Below are 18,341 nucleotides of genomic sequence, written 5' to 3' on the forward strand. Positions count from 1 at the left end.
AAGCAACTGGAAACCTTTAGAGAGAAATAGGACAATTGAACGGTAACCACGGATGTCAATACCAACTTTGAATAATGGATAGAACAGCTAGGTATGGTAAGAGAGGAATTAAGGACGTTCCATGATGCAAACAGATACACAAAGAACATTGTACAGAGTAGCATAAAGCACATGCTTCCAGCCTCAAGGGGAACATTCTCCAAGATAGGTCATATGTTAAACAATTTCATAAAGCCTCAATAAATTTAGAAGATTGAAGTCATAAAGGCTATTTTCCAACCACAACAGGATGAAATCATACCTCAAGGATGGAATCTGCCAAATTTGTAAACAAGTGGAAATTAAAGGGCACACTTAGATGACTTAGGTGTTATAGCTCAAACCTGCAATAGGTTAAGGTGCCTACTGAACATGTCAAAGCAGACCTGGCTTCCAGGTTCTTCCAGCATTCCTCAGTGCATACCTGTTATAGGGCCCTCCAGGCTGAAACACTGCACCTTAAACTTCCCCAGCCCAGGGGCTGGGCTACCCTTCCCCTACCCGCCCTTCCGTATATAATTCAACTATTTGTGTTACCTAGGTCTTTTTGTCTACCCTTGACCTTTCTGGCCTCTCAGTCTAGCTCTCCCATCTCCCTCTCTTCACATGACCCGTGTTTGGTCGTGCTCACTCAGGACTCTCCCAGATGTCCCCACATCTCACTGTGCTCTCCCTTCCTTCTATCTGTCTACAATAAACTCTCTTCTTCATCATACCTAAGAGCAGGCATGGTTCTTTCCTCTTGTTTTTTTTTTTTTTTTTTTTTTTTTTTGTCCTAAATCATTCAATAGGTCAATGAAAAATAAATCCAGAAGGTAGAAAATCCTTAAAACATGCCATATCAAACTTGGGAAATTTGACTAACACTATGACACTCCACAAAACTAGAAAAAGACAAACAGATTAAAGTCATTATAGTGGATTATAGTTTGCTTTTTGCTTGGTTTTTTTTTTTTTTTTTGTTTGTTTGTTTGTTTTTGTTTTGTGTTTAAAGTCAACAGTAACTAGCCAGCTGGCAGGGATGGAGAGTAATTGCAAACTTTAAGTTTTGCTGTCAGGTATGATAGTACTAGTACAGCCATTAGAGAGAGAGAGAGAGAGAGAGAGAGAGAGAGAGAGAGAGAGAGAGAGAGAGAGAGAGAGAGAGAGAGAGAGAGAGAGAGAGAGAGAGAGAGAGAGAGAGGGAGAGAAAGTCCTCAAAACATTAGGCACAATCACCCAATGAGTCCACAGATATCACACAGAGAGAACTGAAAACTTGTTCAGAGTTTGGAGAGACAGCTCAGCAGTCAAGAGCATTTACTGCTCCTCCAGAGGAATTCAGTTCCCACACCTGGGTCAGGTAGTCACGACTGCTTCTAACATCAGTTGGAGGGGGTTCAATACGCTCTTTTGGTCTTCATGGCCATCTGAGTACCCACCACATAATTCTCTCAAAGACACATACATATTTAGATAATAAAAATAAATTTAAAAATGTTTACATACACACACACACACACACACACACACACACACACACACACAAAACCTTGTAGAAGTGTTGCTAGCACAGTGTCGAAAAGGTTCAAAACCCTAAGGTCTCCCCAACTAAAAGAAAGATAATCATTGTATGATACATTCATACAGTAGAACATTTGCCAGTAAAAATGGGATAATGATGAACTTGTACAATGTATGAAACCTGACAATATTATGCTGAGTAGAAGATATTAGACAAGACTGCCATATATTATCACACTTAAAAATTATCATCTAAAGTAGCAAACTCACAAGCAATATTTATGAGCGTTTGCTAGATGCAAATGGAAGACATAACAGAGAGGAATTGGTGCTGGGTTCAGGACTCCTTTGGGAAATGATTACATGTTTACAAATTAAATAGTAGTAATGATAAGAAAAAATATACAAGTACATTAAAACCCAATCTAAAGGCTATACATTATGGAAAGGTACAATATTGTTCTAGTTTTCTTTTCATTCCTATGATCAAACCTTGACCAAAATCAACTTGGGGATAAAAGGCTGTATTGTCATTCATCAAGGGAAGCCAGGCCAGAAGCTCAAGGCAGCAACTTAGAGGCAGGAACTAAAGCAGAAGTTAGAGCGATAGTGCTGCCTGTTAGCTTGTCCCTCTGTTCTGTTCAGCTGCTTTCCTTAGACAACTCACACCCACTTGGCTAGGTATGGCACCTGCCCAAAGTGGGCTGGGGACCTCCCTACATCAATTAGCCATTAGGTGAATGTATCACAGATGTGGCCACAGGCCAGTGTGACCTGGCACTTCCTCAAATGAGAATTCTTCTTACCAAGGGACTCTGGGTTATATCAGTTGACAGCTAAACTGCTCTGTGACAATTGTATCTTTTTAAATAACAGGACAAGCTTGCCTTGATTATATCTGGGGCCCTAGAGAAAACCTACAATTGCAACTTTCCTAACTAGTGTAATTTTTCTAAATGCTTCCTGAGTAAGTTATCTTCATACCCATATAAAAATGTTGAACTCAGTAAGGAGGCTTCTTTTTGCAGCAGACAAATACCACCATAAAAATCCACAAGTGGTCAAAAGGCAGAGAGCAATTGACTGTGGGTTTCCCATTAAAAACAATGCAAATTCTACACCTAAGTCTCAGGGCACATTCTGCAACAGAAAGCAGAGAGACTGTAAGATCCAGAGGACAAGGAAGTCTGCTGTGAGAGAGTGTCTTCTATACATGACAGGAATACTACACTCAAAAATGTCAACAATATGCTTGACTAAATGAGATCTGCACAATGACAACATCATTTGAAACACGGATAGGGGAAATCTCACAAGGCCCCAACACTAGATGAAGAGCTAAAGGCAATTAATGGCTGCCACGAGACAGTAAGTTTTCTCTAGAGATAAGCCCCCTCAGAGTTTATCTAAGCCCTAAACACAAATACATATGAACATAACTAAATAAACTCAGTGTGTTATATAAATATGTGTATATACATATATGTGTAGACACACACATGCATGCACACACACATGCACACACACACACACACACAAGCTTATTTTTATATTGCTTTAGTTCAATGGCCAGGTTCTCATAAGGCGTCCTCAGCTATGGTAGCCTTCTTTTCACTCCCAGCTTAGCATCCCAACTCTGCCCTCAGCTTTTGTTGCCTAGCACCCTATCTCTGCCCTCAGCCTAGTTATGTTTCTAACCTCCCGCCTGCTACCCCAGGCCCAGTAGGAAGGTAGCCAATGGATACTCCATCCAAAGCATGGTGAATCTCTTTCTCCTCTCCCATGCTTGCTAGCCTACATGTGGGAAAACTGGAAGTCCTGTCTATTTAGCTCACTGGCCTCCAGCATCTTTATTGATTGATCAAGAACAAGTTGGGAAACAGAACCTTCAGTGTTCACATGCAGATTCCTGATCAAGGCATCAGAGCTACCCCTTACACACACACACACACACACACACACACACACACACACACACACATATACACACAAACACATGTACATGTATGTTTACACACACATATATATATATATACAAGTGAAATACATATATTTAATACATAGATGTTTGTGTTATGTGGCAGATATTTTCATAGGAGACATTACACACTTATCTTTACTCACTCAAGAAAGGGAGCCATGACAGGCCAAAGTTGCAGTTGCACCGATGTGTAGTTTGGTGAACTAACGACTTTATTTGGCTTATTAATGGGAGTATAGGTAAGGAGGTAATTTACAGGGACCAGGGACAACTCAGAAGCAGCTACATCCCAACATGGGAATAATACTAAAAACTGCCACATTGGGGACCTTGTGGGCAGCGTCCAGGTAATAAAAACTTCCACAGTACAAATGTTCCACAGTTTGGCTGGTCAGAGTCACTATCCTCAGTGACGGTTTGTTCCCTGTTATACTATTAAACTTGGACCCTGTTTTAGTTTTGGTTTCCGTTGCTGCGAAGAGACACCGTGACCTAGACAACTCTTATAATGGAAACACTTAACTGGGGCTGGCTTAGAGTTTCAGAGGTCCAGTCCATCATTATCATGGCAAGAAGCATTCAGCATCCAGGCAGACATGGAACGGGAGAAGAAATTTGGAGTTCTGCATTTTAATCTGACTGTTTCCAAGAGGCTGTCACTTCCACACTAGGTGGAGGCTGAGCATTAGGAATCTTCAAAGCCTACCCCCACAGTAATGTACTACCTCCAAGAAAGCTACACCCATTCCAACAAGGCAACACCTCCTATTAATAGCACTTTCTGTGACCCAAGCTTATTCAAACCACCACAGGCCCTGAAGAGTCTTCCAATATTTTTTTGTTCTCCGGAACATGTGACATTTATTTACATCCTGAGACTCCAAGCCTTCCCTTCCCTTCTGGAGCAATTGCTTACATTGGAGGGAATTGGGGAATTAAATTAAAAATAGAATAAAGAAAAATTGTAGAACCATTAAAGATGCTAAGAAGCCAAAGCAATCTTGAACAAGGATGAAGCTGAGGCCTCACACTAATGACTTCAAAAGATACAAAACAAAACAAAAAACAACAACACTAGCCAGGCACAGTAGTGAGGCACACACACATACAAGTGTATGCTTGTAATTCCAGCTCTTGGGAGGCAGAAGCAGTAGGAGCAGGTGTTCAAGGCCAACATAGGCTACAATAGCCAGTTCAAAGGCCATTGACCAATCAAAGAAGTGTGTGTGTGCGTGTGTGTGTGTGTGTGTGTGTGTGTGTGTGTTACAAAAGTGTGTGTAAGTGTATATTCAAAAAACTATAATAACTCAATGGTACTATTTTAAAAAACAACAACATAACAAATAAAAACAAAAACAAAAAAAAAAAAACCTCACAGTCTATTCCATAGACCAATAAAAGAAAATAAAAATACCAGACATTACCTCACCAATTTTCTGCCAACTGATTTTCAACAAAGATAACAGAAAAGATATACAAAATGAAAAAGATTTTTTTTTCCAACAAATAATCTGGAAAGTAGAATTTTCACATGTAGACAATGTAATTGTACTGGCTATTTTCGTGTCAACTTGACACAAGCTGGAGTTATCACAGAGAAAGGAGCCTCAGCTGAGGAAATGCCTCCATGAGATCCAGCTGTAAGGCATTTCTCAACTAGTGATCAAGGAAGGAGGGTCCAGCCCATTGTGGGTGGTGCCATCCCTGGGCTGGTAGACCTGGGTTCTATAAGAAAGCAGGCTGAGCAAGCCAGGGGAAGCAAGTCAGTAAGTGACATCCCTCCATGACTTCTGCATCAGCCTCTGCTTCCTGACCTGCTTGAGTTCCAGTCCTGACTTCTTTTGGTGAAGAACAGCCATATGGAATGTAAGCTGAATAAACCCTTTCTTTCCCAACGTGCTTCTTGGTCATGATGTTTTGTGAAGGGATAGAAACCCTGACTAAGACAAATTGGTACCAGCATAGTGGGGTATTCCTGTGACAACCTGACCATGTTTGAGGGAGGACTGTGGAAGGACTTTGGAACTTTGAGCTAGAGGAGCCATTGGGATGTAAGAGCTCTGTGGGATGTTCTGTCAGAGCTTGGAAGATAATATTGAGAACAGTGCAGAAAATGAAGGGAGGCCTGGCTTGTGAAATTTTAGAGGGAAGATTAAAGACTCTTATTAGGGCTGTGGCTGTTTTGATTGTGAAGATTCTGTGGCTTTGGTTAGCTGGGGCTGAGGAATCAGCTATGATGAACAAGATTCCAGAACTACTAAAGCAAAACTTTTGCATTACTAGGACTATTGATGCTGGTCAGCTGGAGCTAAGAAGTTAGTGGTGATTAAGAAGAGACCAGCATCATTGAGGTGAGATCTTCTGGGAAGGGTTTCCTGAGAGCACAAAGAAGTTGTTTTGCAGAGATAGACAAGGTTGTACCTCCTGCTGTGGCTGGACTTGGTAATGTGTAAGAGTCACCCAGGTGATACTGGTTTTGAAGGAATGAAGGGGTCATGGAGAGCAGCTGAGGCTCGGCACTGTGAGAGGCCTTGGAAGGCCATTGGTGAAGGTCCAGTTGCAATTAATGCCCCCGGACAGCAGTGTTTTGGAGATGCCAGTACCATGAGATGACCACCAAGAACAGCAGCAGCATTGAAGAACAGGCAGCTGGAGCCTAGAGGACAAGGTGTGTGCTACAAAGGGAGAAGTGACCTAAGTAAGCCCTTGGAGGAGTTCATGAGTAGTTTCCAGACATTGGATTGTTAGATTTTGATTTTGCTTTTGATTGTGACTGTGCCCTGATATTTTTCCCTCTTGAAGGAAGAAATAGAGCCCACAGTTAAGAGATTTTGAATCGTAAAAAGACTTTGATTTTTAAAAGAGACTGGATATTTTAAAGGGATTGCAATTTTTATATGTAAAATTTTGTAAAGACTGTGGGGGCTCTTAAGGTTATTTAGATCTTGGGGACGAATAAGAAAAGAAGGTGGAGGCTTCATGTAAATACGTTTGTAAAGTTGACAAGGGTTCAATTTGTACTGGTTTGTTTTGTGTCAACTTGACATCAGCTGGAGTTATCACAGAGAAAGGAGCCTCAGCTGAGGAAATGCCTCCATGAGATCCAGCTGTAAGGCATTTTCTCAACTAGTGATCAAGGGGGGAGGGCCCAGCCCATTGTGGGTGGTGCCATTCCTGGGCTGCTAGAACTGGGTTCTTTAAGAAAGAAAGCAGGGGAAGCAAGTCAGTAAGTGACATCCCTCCATGGCCTCTGCATCAGCTCCTGCTTCCTGACCTGCTTGAGTTCCAGTCCTGACTTCCTTTGGTGATGAACAGCCATGTGGAAGTGTAAGCTGAATAAACCCTTTCCTCCCCAACTTGCTTCTTGGACCTGATGTTTTGTGCAGGAATAGAAACCCTGACTAAGACAGTAATCAGGCTGTAAATTAATCCGTATAGAAATTTCACCCCAAAATTAGAGACTTACTCAGAACCAAGAGTGGGGTGGGGTAGGAAAACATATCAAATTAAAAGACTTGAAAATGTTTATTTCTCTGGGCAGTGGTTTTTTTTTTGAACTAAGAGCAAAATTCAACAAACAAAACAAAAAATAGTCAAATAGGATTGCATCCTGCAATAAAGTTTCTATATAAAGAATATAAATCTTCAAAAGAAGTAAAGGGGCAAAGTGGCAAAGTACTGTACAGGAGAAATTCTCTAAGCCACATGCCAAAGAAAGACTCAGTATCCAGACAGAGGTAAAGACTGTGCCATAGAACAGTGAAAGTCAAAACTCCAAATAAAAAGTGAGCAGAAACATATTTTAAAAAATACAAATAAAGAAGCACTTGAAAAAACTCAACATCATTATCATCAGAGATGTAAATCAAATCTATAATGAGTTATCCTTTCATAGTTACTAAAGATAGAGGAGTTATCAAAGATGCCCCAGTATGGGGGAATGACAGGGTGGGAGGGGGTGGGTGGGTGTGGAAACACTCTCATAAAGGCAGGGGGAGGGGATGGGATATTCCAGCGGGGAAACAGGAAAAGGGGATAACATTTGAAATGTAAATAAAAATATCCAATAAAAAGATAAAAGAAAACAAAAAGATGTAGAGAATAGAAATTGATACAAGGAAACCTGCATAAGAGCTACTTAAAATATTAAAAATAAAACCACCACAAACTCAGTCATTCCATTATTGGATATAGTTCCGAGAGACACAAAGACTATGGCAAAGTCACACCTGCACCTCCAGGTCAATGCAGAATTCCTCATAATGACTAATATTTGGGTTCAACTTCAGCAAACCTATGCATCCACCAATGGAAGAATAGATAAACACACAGAGATGGATATTTCTCAACCATAAAAAGAAAGACGGTTCAGACACGGAGTCATGACTAAGCTAGTGAGTGAGGCCTCGGTTCAAAGTCATTTATATGTGGAACTTAAAAAAAAAAACTATTAAAACCTGGAACTTGAACTTAAAAGAACAGAAACGAGAATGGTGATTTCCAGGGTAGGATGGCTAGAAATGGAAAATGTAGATCAAACCACATAATGTTTCAGCAATGCGGAATGGATTTCTTGTTACTTCCCCATGGCTGTGACAGTCTCTGATGGAAATCGTTTGGTTTCCTCACAGGAAGGAAGACATGGCAGCATCCCTGACTGTAGAAGCATGAAGGAGCACCCCACATAACCAAGAAGCTGAGAGCTCAAAACTCATGGACAAGCAGGTAAAGCACTCAAGCCTGGCCCCAGCAGTCCACCCCAACTAGCTGCGACAGACCTCCCAAAACTCCCATGGTCTCTCCAGACAGCTCCACCAACTAGGAAGCCATCAATGAAGGATGAAAGCCTGTGTGGTACATTTCATGCTCAAACTACAGAAATCAATATTATAGAAATATACAATGTGGTGATTATAATCAGCAATGATTTATTTTACACACACACACACACACACACACACACACACACACACACGGGGGGGGGGGAGATTGTGTTCGAGCTACTTGTTTTACAGTAGTTCACATAGGGAGACATTATCCCCTGAACCTTAAATAAATGCAATTTTATTTGCCAATTAGATCCTCCTAAAATTAGAATGACCGGGAACAGTGGTTTTGAGAACAGGTAAACAGAATTTGTCCAAACTAAAAGTCACAGAAAAGGACTTAAACATGCCTCCCCAGAGCAAGAACAATAATTCTGCAGACCAAGAAAAACCAAGAAGAGTCATTTCCTACAAAAAAAATTTTTTTTCCACTGAACAAAAATTTGCACGTATTCGTGGGAAGACAATTATCTAACATAAAATTGTGTCTGCATGAACATTAAGGAGCATTTGGATATTATAAAAATGAAAAAGTAAATCTCACACTCGTTATTTTGCCTAACAGCTTTCTGGCTGGGGGTCCAAACAGAGCTGCCCAAGAAAAGCACACAGCCACAGAGAGGGAGAAGCGCAGGAAACGAGCTCCAGAGATGTGTTTCCAAACCCTGAGCCAGACCCGGGAGTCCCAAGTGCAGTTCTCCTCGTAGCCTGAGAGATAATTCTGTGGTGTGGCGCTGGGAAAATGGAGTGCGTGTACTACTTTTTTTTTTCAGTCTAATTAAATACAAATGTCAAAGAGTATGAAATGCATAGAACAGCGGCGAACACTCTGAAAATTTAATAAGAGCAACCAGATTAGGGGAGAAGAATGGAATTTAGAGTGTGATCATGCCAGCGCCCCACCTCCACTCCTGAGACCCAAATGCTAGCTAGCACTTGGATCAAGGCAAACAGGACTTTTACAGCAGCCCTGGCTGAATAGGGGATTTAGAATGCTGAGTTCTCTTGGCCCACAATCTGAAAGAAATACTTGGGGGTGGGTGAAGTTGGAATCACAGCAGAAGCTGCCACTCGCTACAAAGAGAACCTGAAGGCAGTCTGAGAAAGGTAACCTTCAAGCAGAAAATCCTGCGTCCTCCCCTCCCCCACCCCCCTACCGCTTGACCCCAGATGCGGATGTAATTATAGAGGTTGGCTGAGAAGTAGGTTAAGTAAAGTCCCAGTTCTCTGGCTATGGGAGCCAAACAGGACTGCCCCAGAAAATCAGAAAGTTCCAGAAAGAGAGAATGTCAGAAAAACAACCCAGAAATTTTGTTTACAGACTCTCGGCTTGTCTGTGAACTGCACATTCGTGAATCTACTCATAATCAGCAAACAGGAAAACCTCAAGAAGGCGATGGACAATTAAACGTCTGACCAGGTCCCAGAAAAAATACCAGTACAGGAAGAGTGCATTAGAAACCTAGCTGACATTACAACCATAGATCAGGAAGGCTGGACTAGAACGTGTAGCCCAAACTAACCCGGTCAATTTACTGCGACAACAAAAATATCCGAATGTCCACAGGACTTGTAAAAAGACCTAGTCTCATTCAAAGAGCCTAAATCAGAGGCCGGAAAGATGGCTTTGTGGTTAAGCACCTGCTACCTTTGCAGAGGACCAGAGTTCCATTCCCAGCATCTACACAGGGTGACTCAAAACTGCCTGTAACTGGAGTTCCAGGAATCCTATGGCCCCTTCTGGTTTCATGGGTACCTGCACACGTGTGCATAGATACGCAACTGTGCACGCACACCCACATTTTAAATGTGTAAAATACAAACCAAAATTACCTGTCATGGATCTAGAAAAATCTTGAAAAGGAAGTCGGTGGATACCACCCTCAAGATGACACCAATTTGCATTATTGCTGACGATGCAAAAGGTAATTTTTGTACAGATGCTGGTAAATAAAGAATAAAATGGCAGTTTAAGGGTTAAAATACAGACTAACAAAAGTTCACCGGAGGAATAAATAGTAGAATCCCAATGGACAGGAACAACCTGAGCCACAGTAAGAACAACGAACTCACACAATTATTCAGAGCAACTCTACAGTCACATGACTGCTCCCACTCTCCAGGTAAAGAATATTAAGGCTCAGAATACTGAGACAGGAAAAGCTTGGATCTGAGAGGCCGCTCACCCACGTGGCATTGTCCTGTGTCCATTGGGTCCTTTGTCTATTGATTTTTATGGCGTGAAGGGTCCTCACCTCGCCAAATTGAGACACAAACCCATTACTCCGCTCCTTCCAAGACCGAGAGCAGCTTCCCTGGGTCCCAGATTAGACACTGATTTCAAAGCTCTTCTGCCAGACCTCGGTGCTTTTCCACTCGCTGGCTAAAGGAGCCTTGCTTTAAGAATTCTGGTAAGAAAAGAGGCCATTTCCTGTCATGGAGAAGTAACTCATTGGTAGAATTTTGTCTGGCATGCACCAAGTCCCATCAGCCAGGCGTGGTGGTGCGTTCCTGAAATGTCAGCCCTTCAGAGGTGGAGTGTGGATCCAGAGTAATCTTCTGATACGTTTGGAGTTCCAGGCAAGCCTGGGTTACAGGAGAAATGATGATGATGGTGATGACGACGATGATGATGGTATCAAATTAAATTTAAAAGATTTTTTTTAAGGAAAAAAGAAAGTTTTTTGACAACTGCAATGTCATTAAGGACCATATAACTTGCTTTTTCAGTCATTGTTGTTTGGTTGGTTTGGTTCTTTTTGGTTTTGTTTTTAAGAAAAACAAAATCACTTAAAACAAAATGAACACACACACACACTTTTCTTCTGACAACAAAGTAGATGGTCTAGCTCACTGGGAAATCCATTCTAGGACCCAAACACTTCAACTAGGACAAGGCCAATGGCTGGCTGTCTATGAGCAGAGGCTCATAGGATTCTGATAAAGTCAAATCCAAGAGGCACAGCTATCAGGATAACCTGCCATCTTTAAAGATAAACTGGAAGTCCTGCGCTGTGATGATCAGTTACTGGCAAGCTTCTCTAAGGATCCTGCCTATGCTGACTCCCTATGTCCCTGGAGCTCCACTGAACACAGCAGACGCTCCCTCGGCCTTCGCTCAGTTACCTAGAGAAACCTGGGTCCCTTGCTCTTGGAACCTAATTGTTGCAACCACTATCTCTGATGCCAAGTAGTGCTTACTGCCAAGAACCTGATAATGGATGCATCCTCAGAGGCTCAGAGCCATACTGATACAGAGGAGGATGCTTGCAGCTAACCATCAGGCTGAGCATGGGGACCCCAATGGAGGATCTAGAGAAAGGACTGAAGGAGTTGAAAGGGGTTACAACCCCATGGGAAGAACAACATTATCAACCAACCAAACCCTCCACAGCTCCCAGGGACTAAAACACCAACCAATTAACACACATGGAGAGACCCATGGCTCCAGGTGCATATGTAGCAGAGGAAAGCATTGCCTGGCATCAATGGGAGGAGAGGCCTTTGGTCCATTGAAGGGTTGTTTTCCCAGTGTTGGGGAATGCCTAGGCGCTGAGGTGGGAGAGGAAGCACCTTCATGGAGGCAATGGGATTCAGAGGGGGGATGGGATTGGCAGAAAGGTGATAACACCTGAAATGTAAATACAGAGAATATTAAAGAAAGAAAGAAAGAAAGAAAGAAAGAAAGAATCCTAATTGTTTCCTCTTGCTCGGGCCACACTGACTTTGAACTCTAGGATCGTATCCTCATCAGACTTCCCTTTCTTAAACAGGTACGTCAGCCTCAATATCTCAGATAGATCCAGCTTCAATGTCACTTTCCCAAGCAAATTGCTGTGACTTGGAATAGATGTGTGTGTTTAGCTTCCTCTGCACAATTACCTCTTCAATGCCTCCCCCTTCATGCTTCTCTGGGCCTATTACTCATCCCCTATCTCTGTCCTGGCCGCAGCCCTAAGACACTTTCTATTCAACCTCCTTTCAGAATAGACCAGAGGCTCTAAAGCACATACATCCCTTTGCACGCCCCGATATTTCCATCCTGTCTCTTTAGACGTCTGTCCCATAGGCAAACTGACCTGCTTTAAAATGCCGGGTGCTGGACCAGTGTTATCAACCCACATCTTCCCGTTTTTTATGAGAAGGAAATGACCACTGTGATGTTTAGGGGGTAAAGGTTTAATGACTTTCCCAGTGACACATGGTTAATAGAGTACAAAATTTAGAGTTGGACAAATGCCTAGGTAACCCCCACACACCACAGCCTTTCCACCACAGCCATTCTTCCTCAGCATCAGTGATATGTGAGCGGGTTACACTTCGGACAACAAGAATGTTCAAAAGCTGATGCATCCACACCAGCCGGTAGCTTCTAGAAGCCTCTGTACAGCCATAAAGAATGCATTACAGTATTGAATTCTAGAAATAGGAAAAAAATGACAGGTCATCCTTCTCGTTATAACCTGGGAAGCCCAGTGCTCAGGAGGTATCTCAGCTTGCACCACCGTCTCCAAAAGGCCCACTTGCTGTCTTAAGAGATGCTGCCCAGCTGTGTGAGTGTGGGGTATGATTCCACTCAGCAGCTGTCTATCTCGAGCTTAAAGTCCCAAGAGGAGAGTCAGCGCTTTGAGGGAACTTTCTTAGGATGAATCAATGCCTTCAGCCATGCCCTATTGCTTCCATACGGTGTAAAACCCAGGTCTCTCCAGTGTGTGTGGTGATCCAGGTCTTCATTTTCAGCACTTGGGAGGCAGAGGCAGGCAGATCTATGAGTTTGAAGTTAGCCTGGTCTACAGAGGGATCTCCGGACCAGACAGGACTACATATTGAGACCCTGTTTATTGCCCCCATAAAATAAATTATTGCATAATAATAATAATAATAATAAGAAGAAGAAGAAGAAGAAGAAGAAGAAGAAAAAGAAGAAGAAGAAAGGAGGAGGAGAAGAAGAAGAAGAAGAGTCTTAATCATCACCAGGATCCTCTTCTCATTCTCTTTCCCCCTTTCCTTCCATAGATGCCTTCCTCCATCCCCCTGTTTACACAGTATAGACACATTTCTCACAGCTTCCTCTGTGTCCCTCAAAATTCACTGTCATTAGTACATAGACCTTTGCCCTAGTGGCTCGGGTCCTCTACTTTGTTCTAACTGGGACACTTCTTGCTTCAACCTTTTACATGCCAGACCCTTCTTCTTGCATTCTACGTGTCTAGGGCTCAGCAGCGAGTAGGCATTCCACTTGCCTTTCTTGTAAAGTCCAAGTGACAGCTGGGTGGGAATTCCATTCTATCACCACGCAGCAGACCTGCCAACATACACCTGACATCCATGTGACCTTCTTGTCTTCACAGGTGTTTAAAAGCACTGGCAGGACCACCCTCCCTCCAGATCCCAGTTCTGACTTTTACACATTCAAGGGGACATTTTCTGAGCAAAACGTTCTTCTCTCCATCACAGCCAAATCTCTCTCCTCTATGCATACCTGGGCTCTAGGACTCCCTATATTTGAAAAAGACATTCCCCTGAGCCCAGGCTACACCCTCCTGTAACACCCCCATTTCACAACAGAACAAGTGAGTTATTTGAAGTCATGGCCTCAATAAATTTTCTTGAACAAATTATCACTTCTCTTGCCTACTCTAGTCCGTGGTCAGAAGCCATCACAATGTTGTCAAATGCAATGGAGACCTTCTTGCTCTTACTTTCCTTAAGTAGGTGACACAGGCCTGTAAGCCTAGCCTTTTTGAGACTGAGGCCAGGAAAACACTTCCACAGCATTTTAAAAAAATACCCAATCTGAGAAAGACCGAGGAAACAAACAAGGAGTCTGCTCCCTGCCAATGGACATTGTAGTTGGGTGGCTGAGCTGTTCTTCCTTTCCTGTGTTCTAGGATGGACATATAGGGCTTGCTAGGCAGAATACAGAGGGATTGACTACCTGTGATTCCAGAAAGCTAAAATCAAAAGTCCTCAAAGCTTCCTTCTAAACATGCCTTCTAAAGTGTCTTATTGGAGAGACCTCTGGTTTGGAAATGAGACAGAGCCCCGAGAGTTCAAGAAGAGAGAATGAACAGTCAGTTCAGCTCACGGCCATCCACAGCATCTAACCTATGGGCCATGATGCCCTGTCAGATGCCCTGTGCAGCATCTTTGGCCACTGGGTTGTAGCCAGAATGCACAGGCACCAGGAAAGTGGTTAAATGTTGTCTTTAGCCATTGCATTTTGAGGTAGTTCATTAAGAAACAAAAACAGGAGAAAACTACTGTGACTAGTATGCAATGTAACGTGTACTAAAACAAACAAGACAATAGCTTAAACCCCCCCAAAGCATAATAACAATCCATAAAGTGTTAGAGTACATGCAAAAATATACAACATTGTATTTATAGAAAGGAAGCTAGGGGCTTCTAGAGGATTCTCACTAGGAAGACTGAATATAATATGGTGCTTCACATGATTGAAAAAAAAAAGGCTCAAGTGATATCAGCTGTCTGGGAGAGATTTCATAAGTGATTCAGAAAAGGAAGATGCAGAGAAATATGTAAAACATGATCTTTTTTTGTAAAGCAAAGAATGAAGGAAAAGGTCACCACACACATCTGCATGCCATATTTCATTAAATCCCGACTGCAAGGCATATGGCAGTTTCAGAGATGTGAAAATGGGAAAATAATTACATCTCGGATTTGATGTAATACACCATGTATGCATATCTCATGGGCTGAACAAAGGAAGACAGCACACTAGCGTACTGAGACAATGTTGGAGAGTCGTGTTAGGAGTACAGGATGGGAGGGAAAGAGGGGAAAGGACCAAACTTCACAACACGATAATGTTGTGTTTCTATAAAATGCATACATTTAAAAAGAAATTAGACCAAACAAGAGATAGGTGTGTCTGATTAACTTGGAATGCTTCTCTCTCTCTCTCTCTCTCTCTCTCTCTCTCTCTCTCTCTCTCTCTCTGTGTGTGTGTGTGTGTGTGTGTGTGTGTGTGTGTGTGTGTGTGTGAGAGAGAGAGAGAGAGAGAGAGAGATTTGGTGTGTGTGTAGTGTGTGTGGTATGTCTGTGTGGTATATATGTTTGTGTGGTATGTGGTGTGTGTATGTTTGCGTGTGTGCTTGCGGGTGCACACAGCGACATACTTTTTTTAAAAAGTGGCAAAATAAAAGTCAAATTATAATATGAATCTACTTGGGCAAAACCCTTCCATTCAATATCTTTATGATCATGGAAATGACTGTAAGAAAAATATACTTGAGGCTGGGCAAGGTTATTTATATTGTCTCAATTTTTCCCAGAATTATTACTTTATGATTAAAAAATGTTAATAAGGTTAAAATTGACCAAATTTGATAAGAATAAATATATCATGCTACTCAACAATGAAACCCCTTTGTCAATAATATCATCAGCATTCCAATAAAGAACAAGTCACCTGTTGGTTCCTTTGATACACCATGACAAAGTCTACCCAGGCTGTCCACCCAATTTATCTCCCTTAGTCTATCTTCAACATTCTTAGTATATCAGTTACTCAGTTCCAACATTAAAGACTAGGTGGCCCATGCAAAACGTTCAAGGCTTTTCTCAGATCTTAACATTGAAGAAATTAGTACAGAGTTACCAGTAAGAAGTCTGTTCAGACTTAATACAGCTATGTCTGTTCAAGTAATCTTTTCCCTTCCATCATGGGAGGTAAAAACACCACCACACCAGAGTCAATAGAGCGAGATTACTGCTCTGTGTGGCCTTTGGGTACCTGTCCTATGGCATCAGTCTTTCCCTGGGGTTCAGTTGGTTCATTATTGAAAGGAGAAAAGGCCAGATGTGTGGATTTCAGGCATCTATCTTAAGCCCAAATAAAAAGATGTAAAAACAGTCAGTTAATGACAATCCGTGAAAATTCCAGCTAGATCAGAGACGTTGGAGGGAAGACAAGGGGGACAGGAGTCAGAATCTGCAACTCAGGTTTTTCCTCTGTCACTATCTTCTGGGTGATTACTGTGAGTCCGGGTCAGACTCTATGATATTATACCATAAAACAGGAGAGTGGAGCTCATGATTTTTCGTAGTAATCTATTTCTAATACAGGAAATAAAATCTCAAAGCTGTGAACTTATGCAAGTCACATAACTTTATGGATCTGCACTTCTTTTAGGCAAAGAAAAACAAATCTTTAATCATCCACGTAAGCCGGGTGTTATTTTAGCTGAATGAGCTCCACACCTATAAACACGCAAAAAGTATATTTTGTACTAAATGATAATGAAAAAGGATTTCAGGGTCCGGATAACAAATGAAGATAAATGTATCCATGAAACTCTTTCCATAAAAGTGCACAGTCTTCATTTATCTTCTGGGCTGACATCTATTCCTTTAAAAATATTTCCTTTATTAGATGCATTTTAGTGTCTGACTGTGCCTCTCCATGATTCTTACATCTATTATAAACTGCCGAGCCCCCAAATCTCTCAGCTGAGACTTGGTTCTGCTGACTTGCTGCGTTCCTGCTGCTGATGGATGGGTCTCTCTCTAATGGGGCTGCCAAAGGAGCAAACAGCAGAAATTGTACTCTGCCCCTATTATGACTGTGGTCCAATAGAATTCTTGTCGAATACTATATATAATTCACATCTGCCACTGCCCACCGAAATGTATGATTTACCTTCTAATAGTGTGTTCCAAAACAAATACGAACAAAATGCAATTGCATCCACGCTACCTTCCGAGTCTCATGTTTTGTTAGTTACCCACAGTGCAGCTTCTTTTGTGACAATGGTTTCAATCGATCTACTCACTGATCTATTCCAAGAAGATTCAATGACACATCAACTCGAGTAGACCATAGTGCATCCAGAGACTGGGTCAAGCAAAACTCTATGTGTTTTGGATGAGGTAAGCGTCTGAGCTGCCAATCTGAGTTAGAGGCACCATGACCCCATGGGGTGGGCAGGCCTTATGCAACCAGCTGAAGACTCTCGAGCCGCCCAGCATTGTTAAATGGGAGTAGATGGCATCCGCTGGCACCATGCAAACTACAATATCAGTCTTCACATATCTGCAGACGAGAGCTCCACCTTTCGCCTTCTGCATTCATTGGCCAGTGGGTTAAAACTACAAACATGTATGTCCAACTCTGCTGGGTTCCCAGCATGTTCACACAAACTTAGCACTACTCAGTCTCCAGAAACATGGGGCAGAGACTCCTTACTTACGGAGTGAACTGGGGAGCGAATGGGAACTGATACAACCTCCCAAAGTGTGGCTCTAGTGACCAACCTCTACCACCTAGGTGACAGATTTCTGACTTTCTGCAGACTCCTAAACAGGGCTACCCCCTGGAGACTATGTTCAAATACATGAGGATGGGAGGTGGGGACATGTCATGTTCAGAACATAGCAAGGTCTAGAAAGTGACCATCTTTATACTTCCATGAACAACAGAGGCCATTGGGAGATTTTCCTTTTTTCTTTTGTTAAGTGGTTAAGCCCCGATAGTCAAACCTACAGTTATTCTGTGGGTGGTTAGGACCACACTTTGAAATATTTCTGGTTGAGACTGTTACTGTTTGGAGGAAAAGGCCTCACTTAGATAAGGATAAGCCCCTGGTTCTCAAACTCTAGTCAGAATTCCATAAGTGCTGCACTCCCTCCCCAGTGTCTAATTCAGCATGTTTGAGGTCAAATTCAATAATCACCCCTCCACTTGGCTCTCATGTATTTTCTCCTTCTGTTGACCAAGGCCTGGGACCACCAGGTCAGGCTGCATTCTTCAATATCAGTACACAGCTTTGAATCTTCTTTCAATTTCCATCCTTCTCTGGAGCCAGCCTCCTCCTCATCTCTACCTGATTCATCCTTCCATCTGTCCATTCATCCATCTGCCATCTCTCCCTCCCTCCATCTCATTATCCTTCCATCCCCCTCTTTGTCTCTCCATTCCTCATTCACCTGTCTCTCCTAGAATATTGGTTTCCCATGCATGATTC

Source organism: Micromys minutus (assembly GCF_963924665.1).
Source record: "Micromys minutus genome assembly, chromosome: 30".
In the NCBI taxonomy this organism is placed as follows: Eukaryota; Metazoa; Chordata; class Mammalia; order Rodentia; family Muridae; genus Micromys; species Micromys minutus.